We start from the raw sequence: 24,386 nt of genomic DNA on the forward strand, positions 1-24,386 counted from the left end.
ATAAGTCGATAGATGTCCCGGGATCAAGATCACAGAAACTGGTTAACTTTCGCCGACGACGGCGGGATATCTGACAGCCCTTTCCCTGAGCTGTTTGCTTGCGTAAGTTGGTGACCGGTGGAGTCATCAGGCTGAGCGTTCAGTAGCTGATACCTGTATCCCTCCGATTTAACAAATGTGTGACTTTGACACGGAACACAGCGGTCAGTTATGATAGCGTATTGGTCCACACTGTGGGTGGGGAAGACGAAGCATATCAGTGTTAGCATTTGCATATTATATATATATATATATATATATATATATATATATATATATATATATATACGTACGCATGCAAATTTAGCTGTTGAGTGTACATTGCGACTCAGCACTATACTGTAATCTGAGTTCTCTGCTCGTGAAGAGAAATATGCAGGGTTCAAGAGAGTCAAAAAACATTACAGTTTTTAGCAAGACTTAAGCAGGGCTCAAGACTGGCCAATCTGGACAGGAAAACCAAATCATTCAGTCAGTTCACACATCCTGTTCATTTATTTCTCTCACAGGCAGCACCTGACCCATGAGCAGGTTTGCAGACGAACAAGCGTGCAAAACCGGCGCACCGCGGATATTGTGTATGCTAACTTTGGCGTGGTTTTGGGGCTTGCTTACGTTAACAACGCTTAACAGCTATAGAGCCAAAGAAAAATAGACACCTCCTTTTATTTGCATCCGTTCATTTATCTACCCACTTTATCTATTTGAAGATGGAAACAATGGCCCAGTATGCACCAATCCACGTTGCCAATGCATTATATCACATGTTGTCACGTCGAAGGAACGGCCGCGGGGCGACTCACGCTGAGAGCCAACTTGACAGGTGGTGTAGACACACACGCGCACACACACACACACATACGCGCACACGCGCACACGCACACACGCGCACACATACACACGCACACACACACGCACACACACACGCACACACGCACACGCATATATATATGTATGTATCGAAAGATTGCTCACATTTCTCACGCGACCACGGGCCGGCTCACGCTCCCGATACTTCCGTCCGGCCCTTGAGCCAACCCCTCCACGACGCGACCATCCGGGGCCAGACACAGGCTCAGCGTCAGACACGGGTGGTAGCAGCACCGCGAGCCCCGGGGGCATGCCGAGTCGTTACCGCACGCGCGCAAGGTCGAAAGGTCGGCAGGTCGCGGCGGGCAGGCTTCGCTCGAGATCAGAGGGCACCGCCGCTCGACGTCTCCTGCCCGCAAACATGGCAAAGCCCGGTCAAGGTTGAAAGGGAGGAACATCCAAACCTGCGAGCCTCAACTTTGGTTGGCGGAAATGAGATGTTTATTCAATACGTTGCTAGTCACACAGCACTCAAGTGACAAGGCATGTTACAAGATGCAATTGAGCGAGATGAGGCACATAGTCGCAGAACGGTGGAAGCTGCAGCGACATTTACGACAACGTTGCTGCTAAAGAAAGTTGCGGCATTCAGTACTTATACAGGTCGTCCAGGTTCGCAGTCACCATAACAACATATTGGCAAGAGCCATGTCCGCAACTGATCGACTGCCCCAGCAGCGATTAGGCTTATTTGCGAACGTCACTTTTAACGCCCGCATATGGCGGTCACTCGTACACCTTCCGAATGCCGAAGAACACCCCGCCCATCTGGTTGAATGAGAGGGCAGGCTCGAAGTCCGCACCTTTAGGCAGCACGAAGCGCGAGAGCTGCTCCGATGGTGTCGCTCTGGGCGCACCTGGCTGGACCGGCCGGCTGGAAATGGATCGGCCTTCCGTTCCTCCAGGGTTAACACGAACGGGCCCGCGGTCAGATGCGATGATAGGACGCCCTCGGGACCTGGTATTCGCGCGACCCAGACTGCTGCGGACGGCTTGGCCACCTAGCGAGCGAGGTGAGAAGCTGGCAAAGCGTTCTGCATCGCTAGATGGCCATACCCAAGAACCAGGCTTGGCAGCGACTGCAGCGGCGACCGCTGCCATGGTCAGCAGTGTCAGAAGGTGCTGGAAAAGAAAATACTCCAGGTTATCCGAGCCCTTCGAATTCGTGCACATTCAAGGACGTATACGTTTGGTAGCCCCTGACAGCACACGCCACTCCATAAACACGCGCTCGGGTGGGGGGTCAAATTGACCCCCGAAAGTTTTTCCCGAACGGTTTCCAAACGGCGCGGTGTAGCCGCGCCAAATTTTGCATACCTGTAGACAATTGAATAGCGGATTTGTTTGTAAACAAAATTCAGATGTACCTCGTACGGCTGCTGACCGATGGCAAGTCACACTTGCCATTGGTGTAGATGGCAAGTCAGAAGATGGTTTCAGTGAAGGCAATTTCTAGGGAACCGTTTAATCTGATGCAGCAACGGAGTGCTAGACGAAGCCACACATCTCGGAGATGCTTTCTTAGGCAATACAACAATTGAATGAGCAAATTAAAGTGCCCTAAGGTCAGGTATTAAGGCTAAAACCAACCCGTTTTATTACCCTAGGGCTTGCTGTATGGCATAGTTTCTGGTGCTCATTTCGAATTTATTGATAACAGGAACCACATTCTGCGTCTTCCATGGACTTCTTAGGCGTCAAAATAGGTCACTGACCTAAAATGACGCGGGTCAACAATTTTTTTTAAGGAACAGTACTGCCTAGCGTAGTCTTAGTCGCTTATTCAAATGTAAACCACAGAGCAGTCTTGTATTGTTTTGGTCACCATGGCCTTGAAATGGTCAAACAAGGTCACCAACCTGAATGAGCTTGCGACCTTTTGCTTATAAACAGTAATCTGGGTTCTGGGGGCACTTTGGGGACCAGCCTGGAATTTGACCTTGTTTGACCTGATTTGACCCAAAGGTCATGACCTACGAAACATCAAACTTTGACCTAAGTGAGTTGATGTACAGTTCAACACATCCTGTAAATTTGGTGTTTCTAGCCTTCTTAGTTCCTAAGATATCAGGGGGGTCAAATTGACCCCCCACTCGAGCGAAAGGTGTCCAGCCCGGGCGCGTCTTAACAAATTTATGGCATGTATTAACATGTGCGTGACCTAATGTGGATAGTTCAACATTAAAGAAAGGTAGATGTGGAAAATAAGAGGGTCAAGAGTACGCAGTGTTGGCTTAGGACGCGTAAGACACTCTCAGAGCCTGCGGCACGCTACATTTCAGCGTAATCAGCGCACCTTTGCAATTGTGGCCATTTCCTTCCTTACTCCCCACCCCTTACCCCATTACGAAATCCTGCGTCCTTCCCTGAGCAAGTCCGTTTGTTGTGACTTCGCCAAGCAGAAGCGACAGGCTACCAGGATCAGGTATCGCTGACTCAAAACCAACGAGTGTAGAAATTCATCCAGCACGTAGCAATATGGCCCAAAGTATACTTCATACGTCGGCATAACACCCATAACAGACGTGACCCACAGTGTAATAGCCCACCGCACGTGTCCGCGGTCCGTAACCCACAGTGCATCAGCCTGCCGTGCGCGTCCGCCGTCCGTGACCTACAGTGTATTAGCTCGCCGCGCATGTCCGCGGTCTGTGCCCTACAGTGTGTCAGCCCGCCGCGCGTGTCCGCGGTCTTTCCACATCGGTACGCGATCTGGCGGTAGCGTACTCAGGGGGGCGTCACTCCTCCCGTGGGAAGAGCCGAGTCATCGGACGCTCTGGTCAGTGACCGCTGAGAACGCGACGCGTTATCAGCCGATGGCACGGCGGAGCGCACGAGAAGCAGGTGACGTCAGCGCTCGGCCCGAGCGGACGGCAAGGTCGCTTCCCTGAACCGAGTGCCTCCCACCGCCGTCGGCCGCGCAGCAGGACCTTCCGGTCGCCCGAGACTTGTTTGGCAGCGTTCATGGTCGCTTCCCAGTCCGGTGTCATGGGCTGGTCGAACTGGGCCCCGGAAGACAGGGCTGGAATAGTGATGGGGTGCCCACGCCGTACGATTGTGGCAGCAGCCTCGACGCGGTTTCCAGCGGAGGATGGTATGGCCTTTTGTATTCCCTGTGGGTTCTACGAGTTCCCGGTTCAGCTCGTCGGACCTCTCTCTCTCTCTCTCTCTCTCTCTCTCTCTCTCTCTCTCTCTCTCTCTCTCTCTCTCTCTCTCTCTCTCTCTCTATCATCTCTCTCTCTCTCTCTCCTCTCTCTCTTCTCTCTCTCCTCTCTCTCTCTCTCTCTCTATCTCTCTCTCTCTCTCTCTCTCTCTCTCTCTCTCTCTCTCTCTCTCTCTCTCTCTCTCTCTCTCTCTCTCTCCTCTCTCCTCTCTCTCTCTCTCTCTCTCTCTCTCTCTCTCTCTCTCTCTCTCTCTCTTCCTCTCTCTCTCTCTCTCTCTCCTCTCTCTCTCTCTCTCTCTCTTCTCTCTCTCTCTCTCTCTCTCTCTCTCTCTCTCTCTCTCTCTCTCCTCTCTCTCTCTCTCCTCTCTCTCTCTCTCTCTCTCTCTCTCTCTCTCTCTCTCTCTCTCTCTCTCTCTCTCTCTCTCTCTCTCTCTCTCTCTCCTCTCTCTCTTCTCTCTCCTCTCTCCTCTCTCTTGTCGCATGAAGCAGGGACACTGCGGTTCCATTAACCTGTCTGCCCTACAGGAAACTCTAAGGTCAGCAACCTTGCCTCGCACGTGCGGATCAACTGGCAGTGAAAGCCACAAACGAACGTCAACAGAGGGTCGCCGAATCGCAAATCCCAAACCGGAAGGAGGGTCGGGAGGGGATGTTGTACCTGGTGTTTACCACCGGCAGGTTACTTCCGTCTGAGCTGAAAGATGGAACTGATGGCGGGAATGTGGCGAACGTTCCTCAGGGAAAGGCCGAATGTTAAGGCTCTAATGTTCCAACCATTACAACCGTTTTGCTGCGAAACCGCTCCACATCTAATGTGGAGTGCTTGTCTCGGAAAGGTGCCGTGACACTTGCAGCATCTCCCCTGATTACGTCCCTAATTGGTGTCGTTGCTTTATGCCTATTCACATGTGTTTGGCCAACTTCCGTTGTTTGCCGCATACCTTTCTGTACGGCAATGGTTTAGTGTAATATCTGGTATATTTTCGAGCAAACATATGTCATGTCCGCATTGACCTCACTGCGATGTTTTTTTGCATTTGAAATAAAAAACACTCCCTAGCGAGAAAGCTATCCTGAGTTTCGCTTCAAATTTCAGGAGTCGACGGATGGTATAATCACCAAAAAACACACAACGTATGAAATGTGCGACCCTTCAGCATGCGTGCACATAGAAAAGTCATTTTTAGTACTTCAGACGGGCAAGAGTCGATGCTTGAGGAGGAAGTTGCCTTGAGGTCATTTACGCCACGGAGCAGGAAGGTAATTACCTTAACGCTAACCTTCCTACCAGTTATTAATCGATCATCTTTAAGCAGAAAAACGAAAGCATCACCATGATAATTGCCGGTCGCTTTTGGTAACGTAATTAAGTAAGACTGGTTCATTTTCCTGATGCAAGCAGGGAGACCCATCTTATCATGTCATATCAGCCGGCTCAAAGTAAGGAAAAGGCGACAAGCGCATTACAGTATGCAACAAGCCACATACTACCATACAGGTAATCAGAAAGGCAAATAGATGGACGGGCTCTTGGAAATGCTTTGGAGACAAAATGCCAGCATTGTTGCGCCGACAACTACATGTCGCCGAGATAAATCATGCCGTTTCCATCCCCACTGAAGGCATGTCTCAAGCATATGGCTGCAGGCAGATGAGCGCAGATGCGCGTAGACCTGGACGTGTTCATTCTCCTTGACAAAAGCAGCGGAATGGCGCGGCCGGTTGGCCCGAGTCATAGCTACACGACGAGGCAGCTTGGTCTGTCCGGCCTGACCGGGCCCTAAGGGAGACGTGACGTTGGAGTAGCATCATTGAACGGAAACACAACGAGCCCAAGACACAGCATAAACGGAACCACACTGCCACTGTCCGCTTAAAAGGAGCTCACATCATGCTGCGCAAATACAAAGACAGTGGACGGTGCAGCTGTGCAGGTGCGCTGCACGGAAAGCGTCACCCATCGACCTTGGTCCTCAAGTCAGTACCAAAAACATGCCAGTGTCCTGCACAGAGAGCGTCACCCATTGGTCTCGGTTCTCAAGTCAGTGCCAAAAACATGCCAGTGTCCTGCACAGAGAGTGTCACCCATTGGTCTCGGTTCTCAAGTCAGTACCGAGGACATGCCATTGTCCTGCACAGAGAGCGTCACCCATTAGTCTCGGTTCTCAAGTCAGTACCGAGGACATGCCAGTGCGGTCCTGAGAGCCTCAGTTTGCTTTATTGACAGAGCTGTCCGCACCGTAGTGATCTTGCCAATGATGTGAAGCCCTGAGCCTTGCACGTCGAGATAGCGGGGTTTCCAGACCCCACCAGCTCTTACTTTTCCGCAGCCGTCGGGCTTAAGCATGCAGAATCAAAGCAGCTACGCCACACGTCCTGTTGCTTTGGCATTGGCCAGGACCACCTACGTCACGAAATGTCTAACCTGCAGGGTTAGCAATCTTGGACGGTTTGCTTCTGTACACGACATGTCTCTGCAAATGATTCCGTATCCGCTGCACGTGCGGTTGTGTAAAGCGTGTCCAAGCACATCTGCGGCCTGGACGTGACATGTGAGCAGGATTATTTCCACTTCGAACGGTCACAACCGGAGGATCCCAAAACGATCTGCGCTTGGAAATCGCCTTCGCGTGCCGCAGTATTTAACCGGCACGTGTCTCCAGCCAAATTGGGCGTTGTTGTGCAGCCTGCTGCCCTCCCACTCGTCTCCGCTTGGGTATTGTCGGCCCAAGATCCCAGGAATCCTCGGCGCCGTCAATGCGATCAGTTAATTGCAGCTTTAGCAAAGTTATGGCAGAACAGGGTGCATCGCCAGACCAGCGGATGTTTTTGGTCAGCTGATGGAGGTGACAGCTGAGCTTTTTTCGCTGGAAAACCCGAAACCTGTCATTGTGCTCGTCACGAGAGTAGTTGGCATTCCGAGAATGAAGTAAGCCTGTGCTGTTTGTGTACATGGATTGACTACTAGCGCCAACAAGGAGATTTCTTCCCGGATTCCACTCACATTCTTCCCACAGCTGGGAAGGGGGCTCCAGCCTCAGACCTCCCCCCCCTCCCCCCCCCCCGAACTGAATAGCCATACCACTGTTCGGCATTAAGAATTCAGAGTTCATGTGCCGAGTTATCGACTTTTAACATATCGAGAGCTACTTGGCGTTTTAAGATGTGTTTATGGTGACGGGTGCGTCATTATAAGCACTCAGTAGTGACTCGTAGACTTCCTGCCGGCTTTTGCTCCTATAGACTTTTTGTCTCTCGACTTTTCTATTTGGATTTATCCCTGTCTACCTTAGCTTTGTCCAATGCGACTTTTATCCTTGTCAACACATTCTCGTTCGACTTTTTCGTCCGACTTTTTCCATTTTAAGTCTCCCCGTTCATCTTTCTGTTCGGACACCGTTGCCGGCTGCTGACAGCCCCTCAGCTGCCACCTGTTGGAGGCTTCACGCACAAGTGACGTCCAACATCTTCCCACGCGTATTTGCTGTTGCATGCGTAGCCGCACAAAACACTTAAGCTGGCCTGTCATTTTGCCTTGATTACTCTGCCGCGAGCCGTTATATGCCTAAGGCTGACTGTGCCGCCGAAATATAGAAGTGGTATGTGGATGCTTGAATATGGGGTCTTCACGCGATGCAGTAATCGCTCTATTTCTTGGGCTTGCATATTGTACATGTTGGATCTACGACGGGCATGTCGTCATCAGTTGGGATGGCACACAAGGATAACGGCATCTCCCTTGACGCGAAATGGCTTTCAGACTAAATCAAAGCTGTTCGGACTTTCCCCTACGGTTAAATGGAGTGTTCCACGTTTATATCGAGGTTTGAACTGAATTAGCCACCTTGAAGACCTTTCGGTGATGTTCACAACAGTGTCCTTAAGACCTAAACCCCTATAATTCCTGGGCTCAACGTCCCGCAAAAATGGGGAGAGCTATATTGGGGAGAGTATTTCAAGGTTACCTTGACACTCATGGCGTCGTGAAAACGTCGTCCAAATCTTGTCATTCTATAAGCCATGCAACGATCAAGGTAAAAAAATGCGATTGTCGAGACGCTCATATTTGGCCTTCGTGAGCGCGATTTCCAAATAGAGCGGTCACCAACTGGCTCTCAATCAAGGCTGTGCAAGGTACCATGACGTTATCAAATGGCATGCATTTAGGACAATATGTGCTAAGCGGAGAATTGTGCAATCTAGAGCAGTCTTTTCCGCTTAAAAAGTTTACCAATAGATATAAACGCGCTTGTTTTATCATGTCTGATGCTTCCCTCAGTATCGTCAAATAAGAAAAAATTCCGTTTAAGAGGTCACGCAGTTTAAAAACGAGTCATCTTTTATTTCCGGTCTTTATTAGTCAACCATCGTTATAGCTAAGCCGCGGGTGTGTATTTGCAAACATAGATTTCGATATAAGATTGCTTTGTTCAGTAAGTCAGGCCACGTACAGTTGGGTGTAGCGTAATCGTTTTCCAACGTTTCTTGGTTAAAACGTTGCCAAATCCCGCCTTTTTGGTAGAATCAATCAAATCAAACCAACAGTCCGCTGTCTGCAGTCTGCAAACAGCTGTCTCAAGACAGCAAACGGTAAGCCTAGCGCGCAGACTGCTGGGCGATCAAAAATCGCTGAAGCTGCGGCTGCCTGCCAAAGCTGCGTAGAGCAGAAATACATGAGGCTGCGGTGCTGTGCATCGATATGTGTGCTGGCACTAGCACATGACAGCATGGAGAGTGTGCCGAATGCTGCTCAACCGTCGGCCGTCGTCGCCTTGTAACTACACTTCATCAGCAGGGTTCTAGTGCCCGATGGTGCCAACACTGAAATGCTGAGCTGAACTAAATATTTTCTGTCGGATTCTGAGCGGGAGGACGCGTCTGCAATTTCGCGGGTAGGTATGTTAAAGAACGAAAGATTGTTGTGACTAGCGTCACCGCAGACACTTAAAACAGGGATATATAAATATTTCAAATAGATACTGCAATACTGAGGGATTAAAACCTCTACAATTAAGCAACTCAACAGTGGATTTTTGTTAAATAGCGCCAAACACGCAGTGCTCATGCATGCATGTCAAATTCTTCGGTCACCAAAAATGAAAATACCAGAAGAAATAATGAACCATGTACGATTAGTGTCAGGATTATATTTTTAGACAAAAGAACAAAGGATGGCCCTGTATTTCAAAATCACCCGTAGAGTCCACTTAATTTTCCACTTCGGTGGAAGTAAGGCAGCATGGGCAGCAGCAGCACGCCACTACTTTGCACCTTGTGCACTTCCAGCTAAGGACCTTAACATGAGAGTTAGGATGGGCATGGGTGTCGGATTACTGAACCGTCTCAGGGCCAAGAGTGACACGCCGCCAGTGACCATGAAAGTGGATAAGTGGGCCCCCGAATGAAGATACCTGTTATGATACGATGTCAGATCATGGCTTATTGTCTGCCTTAAATAGGCTTGCAAAGCAGAGTTTTTATGCGCAGTAATTAAAGTTTGTTATACCAGGATAGCAAACTTCAACCGCTGCCAGCAATTTTCAGAGAATTCCACGGGAGATCATCAAGACATGCTCAATATGACTCCGATGACTTCGATTTCTACCAAATTGTGTTCATAGGCATATCTGGATCCAATATCAAATCCTCGTGATTTTTAGATTTCAGGTTACAGGTCGCAAGTTGTAGGCCACCAAATGTTAGTGGTGACCCGGAAAGTTGTACCAGAAACTTGTCAACATTTGTGCAATGGTCACTAAGACCAGCAAATAATTTGAAAGTGGGTAATATGTTGCGTCCATCACAAATTCTTACAACTTCTGATCCTTTCTTATCCCATTTACCGTATCACTTCTTAAGCCCATTATCGTTCCTAAAAGCTTTATTTGGAAATTCGCCACCAGAACCTGCCCAGCGCAGTGACCTTGTCATGACACACAGCTTCCTTTGTAACTCCCACCCTGTGATGCGTCACCGAGGTGAACCGCGAGTTCATGCCATGACCTGTGAGTATCTACGTGCGTGTGGCCATTATCATAGCCCATATGGATATCATGTGGAAGGCCATCGCCCCAATCAGCATCTTGGTAATACCGTGGAGTATGAGGAGGTCATGTGATTCACGTGTCAGCCAGTGACCTGACCTTAAAGAGTGGTTTAAGATAGAAAGTTATGTCTAGTTAACATAGACTTCATTATAACGGCATCCTTTGGCTTGAAACTATGAGCACAAAATCGGAGTATTTCAAGATGACAAATGCACAGCCGACCACATAAGTTTGTCACCAACAGCTGTGTGCTTTGCGACGTGTTTTAGCAATGTGGATTATTGTTGTATTGCTCTGTTACATGATTACAAATGGGGGCCTTCACAGGTTGTGTAAGCCAATAGGTACCATCAATGAATGCGTAATGGGTTGGATTGCGTATATGACATGTTCGATAGACAACGAAATAGCACACAATGTTATTGTTTATACATTTTTAGTTACACCTGACTCCATCCACCTGTCTTTGCAATTATCAACAGCACGCTTCGGTGTAAGTTTTCATAAGACGTTCCACAATCTGTCACGGTAGTATTGCGAAAATGCAAACGGGTGGAAAGAGGTGGGTACAACTGGCTTTCGGTGGGTGGCGGGTTGGTTTGGGCACAGACCCATGGATAGCGAGTGGACTGGGTATAGTAAATATTATGCGTTGAATCCTTTAATGATAGCATTAGATTTTGCTGTTGGCTCTGCTGTGCCAATGGGGTGATTGTATATATAGTTTTGCAGCACACACATCTTATAGCAGCATAAATGGACTCACGAAATACAATGCATTACGGATAATACACGAGCGCAAGAAGTATTCGCGTGTATTGGGCAAAAAATTTAACGTGGAATCTTCGCCAGCGCCTGTGGCTTGAAAGCACCCAGTCATTGGCGGCGGTCTCACACACCGAGCACGTGGTGACTTGTTTAGCTACCGAGGTAACTAGCATGCTGTTGCGGTAGGTTCCTTCACTGTCAGCACGCGGCAAAACGTTTACATATCCTACACGAGCCGCGCACTGCGAGGACATAAGTCCGATCCTTCTGCTATCTCCAATAGCCTTGAAGGCAGATCAGAACCCTCTATTCGTATTGGGGTTTTTGTCACAGGGCTCGAAGATGGCGCCTCACGGCGCATGGTATTGGGCTTTGCATCGGCCCCTGAAAGCAAGCACGTTATGTCGCTTTCTGGAAAGGCCCACCGATGCCATCGGGTGCATTTTTTCCACGTGAGGTAGCAAAAGAAATGCCGCTTGCACTGAGTCCCAAAAGCTATCCGATGATGAAAATTGTTTGCAAAGTTAAAACCATCTTATCAACTGCCCTGAGCATGCAGCATGCAGCAGAGCAGAGCATGCAGCATGCAGCAGAGCAGAGCATGCAGAGCACCTGACCGAAAGCAGCGCAGTTTCTGTGGACCTCCATGCACGTTTGATACGCGCGGCATCGAAGCATGTTGGGATGTTTTCACTTCTGCTGCGTTGTGTGCTAGGGGGTCGGACATCCCACAAACGTTCTGGCGGCAAGTCTCTCGTGCAAGGTACGCTCTTTGTCAGGGAAACCATTGGATTGTGTCCGGTATGACGAACGTAACATATCCCGCAAAATTAACCGATCAGTACTGCCTCATGGTCGGGAACAGGACTGTGCAGCAGCATGTACAGCTGGGCATGTGCTTCAGCCGCATAGTGATGACGCGCCAGCCGTGTTATCGCCTTACTGAGCTCGTCTTGAGGAAGAACATCACCTAAAGCGCACCAGTCAACCGTGATACAACCCTTACGCCCAAATAGTTTGTAGAAATATATATATATATATATATATATATATATATATATATATATATATAATAGAAACATTTACAGAAATAGTATAGCATGTGTAGACATATCCTCGTATCTCGTGTACATTATCCAGACCATTGTCCGTTTGGCTTTTGTCCAGATACAGCTATTTCCTCGCTCCTTCCTCCCTCAGACACTCCCTGCACACACGCGAATGCGGTTTCGTTTTCTCATAAGGCAGACATCTCACCATCAGATAGTACACATGGAGCCGCTACTTGCACGAGCTGCGGTCTGGAGCTTAGTGGCCCCGTGAAGCAAGCAAACAACACCACTATTAGCCAGCACTCCTGCCGGGACAGGTTCACATGGCCACTTTTTGTAGAGATCCGGTACGATTGCATTGTCTGTCTTTCGAAGCAGAGATGTCAACGTCTCCAGACATATCCATTCCCCGCAACTAAACTGGCTGGCCGTAATATGAGCGATCTCCGTACCTAGTTCTGGCGCCTTTGTAACTTTATTATTTGCAGGTGTGCAGCCAGTACAGCCATTTTCCAGAGTTAGCGTGGCGCCAAAGCTATTGCTGACCGTGGTGCTATGGCACCGGAAGCTGTTACTGTCTCTCTTCTCAGTTCTTGTTGGCCTACTTTATGACGCACTTGTCATTTTATTCTCAATAGGGCCTTTAAAATGACACTCATATGGACTACTTACTACGCCTCACCAACGAACACCGACCAACATCAGGTCACTGACCGATACGTGACCTGCGTGACCTCATCCACACTTTGAAATATCCAGAAGGCATTTGGTGGGTGACGAGCTTTTATGTGATACCCGTATCGGCTATTTGTCATGCCATAAGCACTGAAGGTCAATACCATGACCCATGCTTATGGGGGCGGAAATGTACCACCCCTGTGTAGGCCAATACTATGGCCTCACTATTGACTTCGGTGACACATCGCAGAGTCAGAGTTATAAAGAAAATTGGATTTGATATTTAGGTAATGCACTGGACATTCTTCCGCGACAAACTAACAATTTTCAAAATATTTGGACCACTCATGAATGTGAAAAATTTTCCGAGGTCACGGTGTCAAACAATTGGTGCAAAGCGTGTTTCTATGTTAACTGGATGCAGTAGGTCATCTGCTCTCAAATGATGCGCAGTTGTGGTTAAATCTGGGCGGTCATTACGTAGAAGATAAATATGTGCTGATTCAACCTTTGAGCTTATCCCGAAAAGTTCAAGACATCATCACGCAATCTAACAAATAGTTTGGGTCGTAATCGTAATCGGTCATAATCGTAAACGATCTATCGATTACGTTATCACAAAATCGTTCACGACCGGTTGCGAAATCGGTCGCAATCGTAAAACAAAAAATCGTTATCTATATTTGTGATATAGATGAGCAAGTCTGCCAAAATTCGTCAAAATCGGAACGGTCACGGAGGACGATTATAAGTATTCCTTAGTAATATGTCCAAGAATAGCCCTATCCCTAGTGATGACAAGAACAGTTTGAAATCTCCATCAATGAGATTTAACGAATTCTTGCTTGATGGCATCGTCTAATCTACATGTCTGGCATATCGTGGGATGTTAAGCGTCAGTCGCCTCTGGGCTCATAATACCTGGAGACCAGGGGCTCCATGTTTATCTGCTACTATTAGGGTGTTATTCGCACCGCGTGACTCAAGTTTCATATAGTTGACCTACCATCGCCGCACGAAAGCGGCGCAAAACCTAACCGTCCCCTTTGAAACTTTCTTTTGTGTCGAAATGCGTCGGAGATGAACAACTCAAACATTGCACAGAAGTCCTCGCGGAACTGCTGGTATCCAAGCACAATGAAGTCAAGCAAACTGCACCTCAAAAGATGTTTTTTTAATCTACTTGATGGTGTGCCCAAGCCATGAATGGGAATTAAGGCATCGCGACTGACAACACTTTCTGACATCCACATACCTGCGGAATGAACTTTACTACTATTAGATGTCCCTACCGTACAGTTCTCGGGTAGCGTGAATACCTCGACAAAAGTCTGTGGCCACAGTAAACAAGCGAAAACTGGCGATAAGTATGTTGTTTTCAACAGCATTGTTAATCAGTTTCTAGATCACTTTTGGTACGTATGATTGCGGGACTCCTCGCGTGTCATACAAGGAGTAGACCATTCTCATCAACATGAATGACGTTTAAAAATTTTACCGGTGCATTCGAACAACAGCATTTCTTACATGCCCGATAACACTTGCGACGACAGTCCCATTACCTGCATTTGTCCTGCTGTTGCTTGTCCGAAGTCACGTCGGCCACCGACAGTTTACACGGGCCAGAGGGACCGGAGTCGATGCCGCACAGATGATGAGCAGCCGCTGGGCCAGCCGAGGACGTCCGCCGCCGAGAGCCGCGCAGCCTCTCCTGCTGTCAGCCGAGCCTTGACTGACCGGTCCGAGCCGGGGGGGGGGGGGGGGGGCAGGGGACGGCCGAGGGAGCAGGAAGTAAGCAGCCGGCGGGGTCCGCTCCCCCGGCACCAAGGCGATCCGTGCACGACCCCAGTCTGAGGTCACCGTCGGGGGGGGGGGGGGGCGGCGGGGCGGCGGCGGCACGAGGGCAGGCGATCAGGGCAGGCGAGCTCTGGGGCAGCAGAGCGAGGACACGGACCGGGCAGCAGAGCGAGGACACAGACCGGGCAGCAGAAGCCAGAAGACTGGTGTCCGGAGGCTTACATCACGCGAAGTCGTGAGGGTACAACACATTGGCGTGTGGGGTAAGACTGGCGGCTTACACTGCAGGGTCATGGTTACCACTGTCATGAAGTTCAGATAATATGGTATGGGTTCTGGAATCATGGGGTGGAAAGGATCCAAAACGCTTCCGAACGGCCGTGGTCAGTGGTAGATATTCCGTACTGAGCCAACTCGCGGTCGGACGAAGGTAGATTGACTGATTTCAACGTTTATGCGAGGTGGATTTCTTGTTTCACGGGAACACGACGCACGACATCACGAGCCGTTGCGTATATATAGATAGATAGATAGATAGATAGATAGATAGATAGAGGAGAGAGAGAGTAAAGAGAGAGAGAGAGAGAGAGAGAGATTATATAATAATAATATATATATATATATATATATTGGGATAGAGAGAGAGAGAGAGATATATATGTATATATATTATATAATATTAATATATATATATATATTATAATATATATAATGGTAATAATATCTCTCTCCCTCTCTCCCTCTCCCTCTCATCTCTCTCTCTCCTCTCTCCTCTCTCTCTCTCTCGCTCGGTCTCACGTCTCTCTCTCCTCTCTCTCGTCGTCTATAATATAATTATATATAGATATATATATAATATATATAATATATATATATATAAATGGTACTCCTCTCTGGCCGCTCAGGGCCCCACCGGCCGCTGGGGTTATGGATGGAGATGCGGTGGGGTCAGGGGCGACGGGGGCATCCATGCTTCCACGGTCTTGGAACACGCAAAACCTGGGGTTTGGAGGAGAGGTCCAGAGAAAACCACGAGCACGCCGTTGAGGTAACGTTCGGCCGGGGGTCAAGAGGCTTCGGCATGAACAGGTCTGGAACCGGTGCACGGACCACAGGGGAGAGCATCGGAATTTTATTGGCGGACGCCAGTCAACAACCACCAGTCCGGCAGCTGTTGAGGTTGCTGAACTGAGTACTTTTAAGATTGTTCAGTGCAGTGAAAATGTAAGAAATAATCAGCTTCAGTCATGAAACTACTGTGCTTACCTTGGCTGATTGACCAATGTGTAAGTCAGTTAACATTTGTTTTATATTTAACTGTTGCTCTTAGTTAAATGTATCGTAGTGATATCACCCATGATTCAAGGTGCCGAAGAAGCGATGTTCATGTGCTGCTCACGACGGAACCAATACGTTCATTACGCTGGCGTCTCTCTGTTCTTTCGTTTCTTCATCGCAAGCAGGGATGCCACGATTGTGCGGCTTCGGTCGCCACGGTCGTGCAGCTTCAATCGATTTCCAGACAGCATGTCATTTGATAGGCACAATGGGAGGAATGTGGCGGCTTCAAAACTTTCTGCTGTTCTTCAGTGCCTATCCACCCGTCCCTACATATGACAACGTACGTCACCGTCGCATGAAGCTATTTTAACGAACCGATGAATGTAACTTACATAAGATGGTATTACGGTTCCAATGTAGGGATGTGATAACCGTGCCTCCCCAGCTTCATGGCTACACCCCTGCGCCCGGATCATCTAGCCCTGGCCGCCCGGATCATCTAGCCCTGGCCGCCCGAATCGGAGTCACTGAGCCCGGACGGAGGCCGAGGAAGCGGTTGCGTGACAACAGCAGGAAACACAGCGTTTGAGCCCGCCTGTTCTGTTCGGGCCGTCCCGTCCACGCTTCCGTCGGGCAACCGGCGCGTCCTGGGCCGGGCAGCCCCAGACAGAGAGGGTGCCTCTGCCGCTGCCTGGCGGTGACACGGCAGCTTTGGGAGGCAGGCGGCGATGGGTACGAGCGGGCTTCCCTCTCTTCGCCGCCACGCTCCACAGTCGGCGGCGGAAGGGCCAGCTTTGGGTCAATACGGGAATACCACGGACAAACGAACGTCCACAGCGGCTAAATGCGCACATGCACCGCAATCTGAAGGACGTTATTGCCATCGATTAACGTACCGCACCGCACATCTCAGCAAATTGCGCGGCCCAGGGGGTTGTCGCTTGCGTGGCGACGTCAAGTGACCGTTCGGGTGCTGGCGTGACCGTTCGGGTGCTCGTGGGTGCTCGCGCGTTGTGATTGCTGATTGACCCCGGAATTCCAGCCGATTCTGCTGAGTCAGGCACAAGTCTGCTGCAATGCAGAAAGCCTTCCAAAAGATGATGTCATAATGCTCAACACCACCAACCTACGAAATGCTCAAGAAACAATGGCTAAGCTTTCATGCAATAAGATTCGAATCTGCATTGAGGTGGCTCAGTGCTGTGCACGAGCGAGCTCCTCCCCTCATGTTTTTTTTCAGAATCCTCCGAAGTATATTTCATTGCTCCTTTTATGTTGGTCATGTGTGGCTTCTGAGCTTGATTTCTGAGTAGGCCACTGCCGAAATTTTTCCGTTGATGTCCGTTTCAACGCTATTTTAGCAAATCATTTCGCCTACTTGCGTTTCATTGTATAAAACATGAACGAATACACAACGTGTGCTTACATCTATGGAACACTAAATCTAACAGCGGCGGTTCCAGAGCAGTAGCATCGAAGGCTTCTAAAATAATACGAGCGGGTACTAATGGCGATGTACGCAGCCGTACAAGGGCTATGTCTTGCCTCGTTTTCATGGAATTGTCTTTCGCGTCCATTTTCATACACTAACCAAAAACAAGATTCAGAGGCGAGTCCAGGCACGGAAAATGGGCGGTAAATGTTGGGCGAAACAATGCTCTCATTGGTATCTGAATCAATACAGATACTAGCGTAAAGTCCTTCTCCGTGATGCGCCATTCTTCCGTCGCGGTGCTATTGAGCGCTCCAGCGGTCCCATAGGCGGCTGGGGAGACCCGTCAAGCGCAACTTCAGGCCATCGCGGAGGAGCCAGACTGAGCGTGTCTCTCGCAAGAGCTCTGACTTCGGTCAGAGTAAGAATTAGCAGCCCTTCAGTTCCAGTTTTTAGCTCTATTAGGTTGCCGTCTCTAGTTTTGCATCACAGTAGTGATGAAATGGACCTGGGTGCTTGGATAGCCGCCTTGCCGGCCTATCTCGGCGTCCATCAACATGCGACAGCTAGATGTACCAGCCTGCTGGTGCTCCGTGTTGATCCCGCACGCGGGGAAACGGCCCGCCAAGCGCCGTCCTTGTGCGGCACTGGCATGGAGCCAATCGAGTTGGGCGTCGTGTGTTGCGGGGGGGGAGACCACTGGGTGCAATGACCTCATGATGCTTCAGCTGTGGCTCATGTCGAAAAGGTGTCTCGTCAGCTCTTGTGAGTCAGGGCACTGGGTCTGGCAGACTTGTACCGGGCGGCACCGCAGCGGCGTTCTTGGCGCTGCTGTCCGCGTACAGCGCGCAGGTAGTCTTCGGGGCGCAGTAGTTGCCCAGTGTGCCGTCCCTCTTTTGTGCTCTGATTCGTTGGGTGGGGAGCCTGCGCGCTGAAAGAACCTCAACCACGCATGGATCATCAAAGCACACACAAAGCCACCGCCGGCCCCCTTCGTAGAGGACCCGTGTCCGGTCTCTCCAGCAGGGGCTGGACCATTGACCTGATCTGCAGGTACCAAAACGCAGCGCAGCACCTGATCGTGAGGAGAGAGCCGTCTGGACGATTTACTTTGAATGGCTGTTGAGCCAAGGGGCCCCGAGATGGATTCCTGTTCATCGAATACGACAGGGAGCTCGATATAAAAACATTGACAACCAGGCTCTCCTGCTACCTTGTCCACGAAAAGAGTTTAAGGTACCAATCTCTGTGACATCCCGCCACACACTCAACCAGGGGAAGGGGGTTATTTCTTGCCGGGCGCTGGGGGGGGGGACACATGAGAAGGTGACGGAGGAGTTAAGCTGAGGGGTGGCACATGATGAGGTGACGGAGGGGTTAACCCGAGGGGTGGCACATGAGGAGGTGACGGTGGGGGGTTAGCTTCTCCGGGCGTCTTGCGCGTTGAGGACATCACGCTCGGACCTCGTGGAGACTAAAGACAGACGGTCAGCTTCGTTCTCCCCGGAGCCCGCCTGGGGTGCTGGTCCGCTCCCTCCCCTCCTCCCTCCCACGTATGATTGGCAATTCACGTGGCACAGCCTGACGGCGGCCGGGTATCCCCCGCCGTTATCGTGTTCTCCGGCGAACTCGGGCTCAGGGGTAGGGGAGGGGTTCGAGAGCTGCAGACGGAAGGCGGGTGTTGTCCCCCGCCGGTCAGGGCGGGAGGCGAGCGCCACCCTGGCCTGTATCCCCCACAGTCGGCGGGAGTTCGAGGTCCCGCCCCAGAGTGCGGTCAGAGTCCGAGGTCCCGCCCCAGAGTGCGGTCAGAGTTCGAGGTCCCGCCCCAGAGAGCGGTCAGAGTTCGAAGTCCCGCCCCAGAGAGCGGTCAGAGTTCGAGGTCCCGCCCCAGAGTGCGGTCAGAGTTCGAGGTCCCGCCCCAGAGTGCGGTCAGAGTTCGATGAGACAGTGAGCCGCAAAGTCCAGCCATTCAGCTGAGGGGCATAACCCGAACACCACTTTTTTTTAAGGGATACTTGCACGACGATATTACCGGTAACGTGAATTGTTTACGGCATATTGGTAGCCTAATGGCAAAGTCGTCCATTTTACAATGAAACTTAAGAGATGTGAAAGCCATCATCTCTTAAGTTGCTTCTCAACTTCACCGATTTGCAGAAGAATTTCCACTCAGGACGCCGGCCGTAGCTCAGCTGCCAGAAACGAAGCTCACTCCGCATACCGCTCACGCTGTGAAGTGCGACAGCGTGTTCCGAAATGTCCTTGATAACACACTATCACCCTTGGAGGCCTCGCCAATCTGGGTTAACGCGGAGTTCCGTGCGTGGGCGCCACTCCAATCTGCTATTCAAGAAGGTGCCGCCAGAGTGGACCTCGGATCTGTAAAACCAACCGTGCGCTCAGTGTTCTTACACCTGGAGGCGAGCTGGACCTAGCGGCCCTTGAATTTGCATTTGATCAACTACCGCACCTCCCTCTCGTCGCTGGTGACTTTTAAGGGAATGATTCGCATTTGAAGATATTGAAGCAAGCGCCAGATATGATGAAACAGGCTCACTTATAACTACGAGCATAATTTTAAGTGGAAAAGACTGCTCTAGACAGCACAATTCCCTGTTAAATGAATATTCTCAATGTGTCGTGCTTTGATTACGTTATCGTACCTTGCACAACATTGAATGAGAGACAACTGACGGCGGCCATATACAAATGCCTAGATAATTGCTTGTTTTGTCTTGATCGCCGCATGGCTTATGGAATGGCAGCTTTGAATGACGTGATAACGTCATAAGTACCAAGGTGATCTTGAAATACCCTCCCTGGTGTACCTTTCCCTCTTTCGCGGGCGTGTAGCTCAGTAATTAGAGGGGCTTAGGTCTTCAGAAGGGTACGATTGTGAGCAGCATCAAAAGGTCTTTAAGTTGGCCTTTTCAGTTCAAAAGCCCATATGGATATGGAACACTCCCTTAAACGCGCACGGCCGTGCTTGGGGTGGTAACCACACAAACGACAGAGGTCGCCGTCCCGAGGACTTGCTGAATAGGAGCAGGTACTGAAAACAGGCCAGCACACACATCTGTATTCATCAACAATACCAACTGTCATAGCCTCAGCTATGCATCTTTTATTAGTCACACCAACTGAAACCTTACAGTTCTGGAATGTTGATGATGGACCGCTGGTAAGTGACCGCTTTCCAATCTGGCTTCATCCGAGCGATTCCCGCCCGGAGCATCAGACCATCCGGCGGGACCTCCGGAGGACCGACGTGGGAAGCTTATGATCGACCGCGTCATGGATGTCTAGCCTGGAGATGCTGACGCGGCTTAAGTGCTCGCAGATCACGCCAAGAACGCTATCTTATCATCCGCCAGGGAAGCAATCCCAGTTGCGTGATGTAGGTCCCGGCGCGTTCCCGTGCTCGGTGGAAGGAAGATCAAAGGGCTAGTAATGTAGGTCCCGACACGTTCCCGTGCTCGGTGGAAGGAAGATCAAAGGGCTAGTAATGTAGGTCCCGACGCGCTCCCGTGCTTGGTGGAAAGAAGATCGTAGGGCCGGTGATGTAGGTCGCGACGCGTTCCCGTGCTTGGTGGAAGGAAGATCGTAGGACCAGTGATGCGGGTCCCGACGTGCTCCCATGCTTGGTGGAAGGAAGATCGTAGGACCAGTGATGCGGGTCCCGACGTGCTCCCGTGCTTGGTGGAAGGAAGATCGTATGACCAGTGATGTACGTCCCGACGCGCTCCCGTGCTTGGTGGAGGGAAGATCGTGTGACCAGTGATGTACGTCCCGACATGGCGTTTAAGCAGGTGGGAGCGCAGTTGAGGAGTTCGGCACGCGAGGTTGAGAAGCTCTCCTCGTGCCATGATAGTGTTAGCGATATCAACCGGTTCACACTCGCAGCTGGCTTTTGAAAATGCATCAGACGTATCTCTCGCTTAGTTGGTCGATGCTGGTGCCAGTGTTGGTTGTCAGTGGGACCGCTATAACGGACAGTTTTTAAGGGTGTAAACGCATTTGGTCGTGCATTTTGAGCGCGGCTTGAACTAGCCTCACTTGATCCAGTGTGCATGCGTCGCAAAGCCATCAGCGAACATCATCCTGTGGACTTTGGTTTAGATAAGTAGGACGCTAACAACGCTGTTTTCACAATGGCTGAATTCACAGTTTCCAACCAACCCGACTGCTTGCGTCTTTGTTGCAGGTTTTCAATTCTATCTACGAGATCTCTACGTCCTAGAGCAGTGAAGCGAGTCGATTGTCGTCCCATTCTTAACACCACGGGAGGGTGACAAAGAACCTTTGAACTACCGTTCAGCCTCACTCGCGTCTTGTGTGTGCATGCTATTTGAGAAGATGGTGGCTGCCAGACCGATGCGATTTCTGGACATCGCAAATCTGTTGTTGATTAGACAACACGGTGTTAGAGGAAAAACAACCCCGCACGATTAACCGCCTCGTTGTTTTAAACACCGCCATTCCAGAAGCTTCAAACAAATATGATGTTTTCGGCAGTGTTCTTTGACTGCAGAGCGCTTTTGATGCAACTTGACGTCGCGGAATCCTGTCCAAAATTCACAAATGTGGTGTAATTTGCACATGGGGTGAGCTTTAGCAAACTTCTCTCTTGATCGTTTTTTTTAACACGCGCCTCGGTGGCCGGCTGAATACTCTTCGCTCGGGTGAGGGCTATTTTGACCCCGCTGAGATCTCACAAACTAAGAGAGTTAGTTTGAACACAATTATTAGGGGATGTTGGCCTGTACGTGAACTCATTTGTGTCAAATTTTAAGTTTTCCGGGTCATAATATCCGGGTCAAATAAGGTCACACAAGGTCGATTTCCAGATTGGTGTTCTAAGTGCCCCCAGACCTTTTTATGTAACCACCGTGAACCTAGATACTTGTTCTAAGCAAAAGGTCACTGGTGCCTATTTTAGCCCAGTGACCTTGTGTGACCTTCCGAAGCTCATGGTGACCCAAATTGTAAAACACCGCTTTAATTTTTGCATTTCAATAAGCGTCAAAAGTTACGCAAGGCGGTAAGTGAGAAATCCGTGAAAGATGTATAATGCAGTTCCAGTTGTCAGTCAATTCAAAACTAGCACCAGAAACTATTTCATATAGCAAGCTCTAGAGTAATAAAACACGTTTGGTTTGGCCTCGGTCTGACCTTCATCTTGACCTTATGTCAATGATGTTGTTTTACCTAGGAAACTATCACAAAGATGTATGACTTCGTCTAACACTCAGTTGTTGCATTAAATTGAACGACTTCCAAGAAATTGTCTTCGCTGAATTCATGACCTTAATTTGACCTGCCGTCAGTCAGTGACATTACAGTGCGCATTTAAATGTTTTCCTACCAAATGATTTGTTATTTATCTGTCTACATTATAGCACAATTTTGCGTGGCTACGCCGCACCATTCGTAAATAATTTTGTAAAAACCTTCGGTGGGTCAAACTGACCCGAACTAGGCGCCTTTTAATAAGCGTCAAAAATTACGCCAGGCGGTGAGTGAGAAATCCGTGAAAGATGTATAATGCAAATCAAGTACGTCTGGGTAACATGTGGTCGCATCGACTTGCTCATAACAAAGGTGTCCCGCAGTATGGCACAGTGATCATGGTTTTGTCTATCATTATCGCGGACGACATCGGTCACACAAAGTCTCATCACATGGCGCCATCTTTATTTGCTGACGATTTTTTGGCGCCTTGGCCCGAGATTTCCACGTCAGCTTCAGCGGGCCGGTGGATCCGGCTCTGTGCTGAGATTATTTCCCGGTGAAGTATGCTCAACGGCTTTACATTTTCAACTTCAAAGACGGTCCGAATGCATATTTGCGACCGCAAGAAATGGTGCAATGACCAGGGATCAAACTACATGACAGCGTCGTTCCAGCAAAGGAAATATTTACGTTCCTTGGCGGGGTACTGAACCCTTGTCTTCCATATGCGGACCTCTGTAAAAAAACTCGGTACTAAGGGGCCTAAAGCTACTGACGCGTTACATGTAATAATGCGTATGACATACTGAGCAGGCTGAAAATCAACAACTTTGTTATATCGCTCACTGCTCAGGTCAAAGCTGGAGCATGCGGGCGGGGTTTATGACTCAGCGTGCGGGTTCAGTAAGAAATTGCAAGACACCGTCCAGCACGCACGCGTTCGTATCGCCATCGGTACGTTCTGAGAGCGGGTCACCCACAGCAAGCCTGCTGGTGGAAGCCAATGAACCTTCTCTTGATCTGAGGCGTCGCGCTTTGGCAATGCGGTATGTGATGCAAATTAGCACATTCACCACGCATCCAGCCCACAGCTGGATTTTTTGCATCTATCGGATATAGCTATTTTCGCTGGAAGGAGCAGCAGAACCCAGCCGTTCTGCGTACGTGAAAAAAATGACTGGCGTGACGCTCAGGTTAAAGGGACCGTTCCACATTTGAGGATATTGAGGTATGTCATCAGAAATGAATGAATATGCTCCCCTGTGACTATCTTAAGAGCGTTTTCAATGCCTTCAAACCGTATGGGCTGCACATTTAAAAATTCGGTGAGATCTTAATTTATTTTTTTATGCAAATTTTTGTTTCGGTTCAATCCGTCCCACGGAATTGATCTACAACCCGTGGGTTGAGATAGTCCGTGGGGCACTCTACTGCACTGCACTGCATCGCGTACCAAATACGCTTCATTCAGTGGATGCTGCACCGATTGGAGTTAAGAGTATCGCTGAATTTCCTTAGCTTTGTAAATGCCTGTTCTATCTCAAGGTCTTTTCCCGACCTTGCTATTTCAAAAGACTGCGGATCATTCCCATGCCAGAGCTGGTAATCCTCGTGTCCCCGTGGCGCGGTCGGCCGCAGCCTGGCACCAAGGTGTTTGGGCAAGCGCTCCACCCGCTGGATAATCTCAGCACAGTGCATGCGAAGCGTGTCGGTGCGGCGAGTTGACTCGCCACATCCATTTCAGCAGATGTTCGGGGAACACGTGACTCAAACTCGTCTGGAGCTGTCTGAGCTCCTGACCTGAGCTGAAGTTATCTCTCTCTCTCTCTCTCTCTCTCTCTCTCTCTCTCTCTCTCTCTCTCTCTCTCTCTCTCTCTCTCTCTCTCTCTCTCTCTCTCTCTCTCTCTCTCTCTCTCTCTCTCTCTCTCTCTCTCTCTCTCTCTCTCTCTCTCTCTCTCTCTCTCTCTCTCTCTCTCTCTCTCTCTCTCTCTCTCTCTCTCTCTCTCTCTCTCTCTCTCTCTCTCTCT

The 24,386-nt window shown here is 49.7% G+C and overlaps 1 long non-coding RNA gene across 1 annotated transcript; it reads right to left on the minus strand.

Annotated features, from left to right (window-relative positions):
- Nucleotides 1–506: 506 nt before the first annotated feature.
- Nucleotides 507–14,330, minus strand: LOC119113909 (uncharacterized). Its single transcript, XR_005095983.1, has 3 exons — nucleotides 14,180–14,330; nucleotides 1,713–2,031; nucleotides 507–1,258 (listed from the first exon to the last, which is right to left on the minus strand). It is a non-coding gene; the product is annotated as an uncharacterized LOC119113909 (long non-coding RNA).
- Nucleotides 14,331–24,386: the final 10,056 nt, after the last annotated feature.

The sequence above is a fragment of the Pollicipes pollicipes genome, unplaced genomic scaffold, assembly GCF_011947565.3.
Source record: "Pollicipes pollicipes isolate AB1234 unplaced genomic scaffold, Ppol_2.1 Scaffold_7262;HRSCAF=8765_pilon_pilon_pilon, whole genome shotgun sequence".
In the NCBI taxonomy this organism is placed as follows: domain Eukaryota; kingdom Metazoa; phylum Arthropoda; class Thecostraca; order Pollicipedomorpha; family Pollicipedidae; genus Pollicipes; species Pollicipes pollicipes.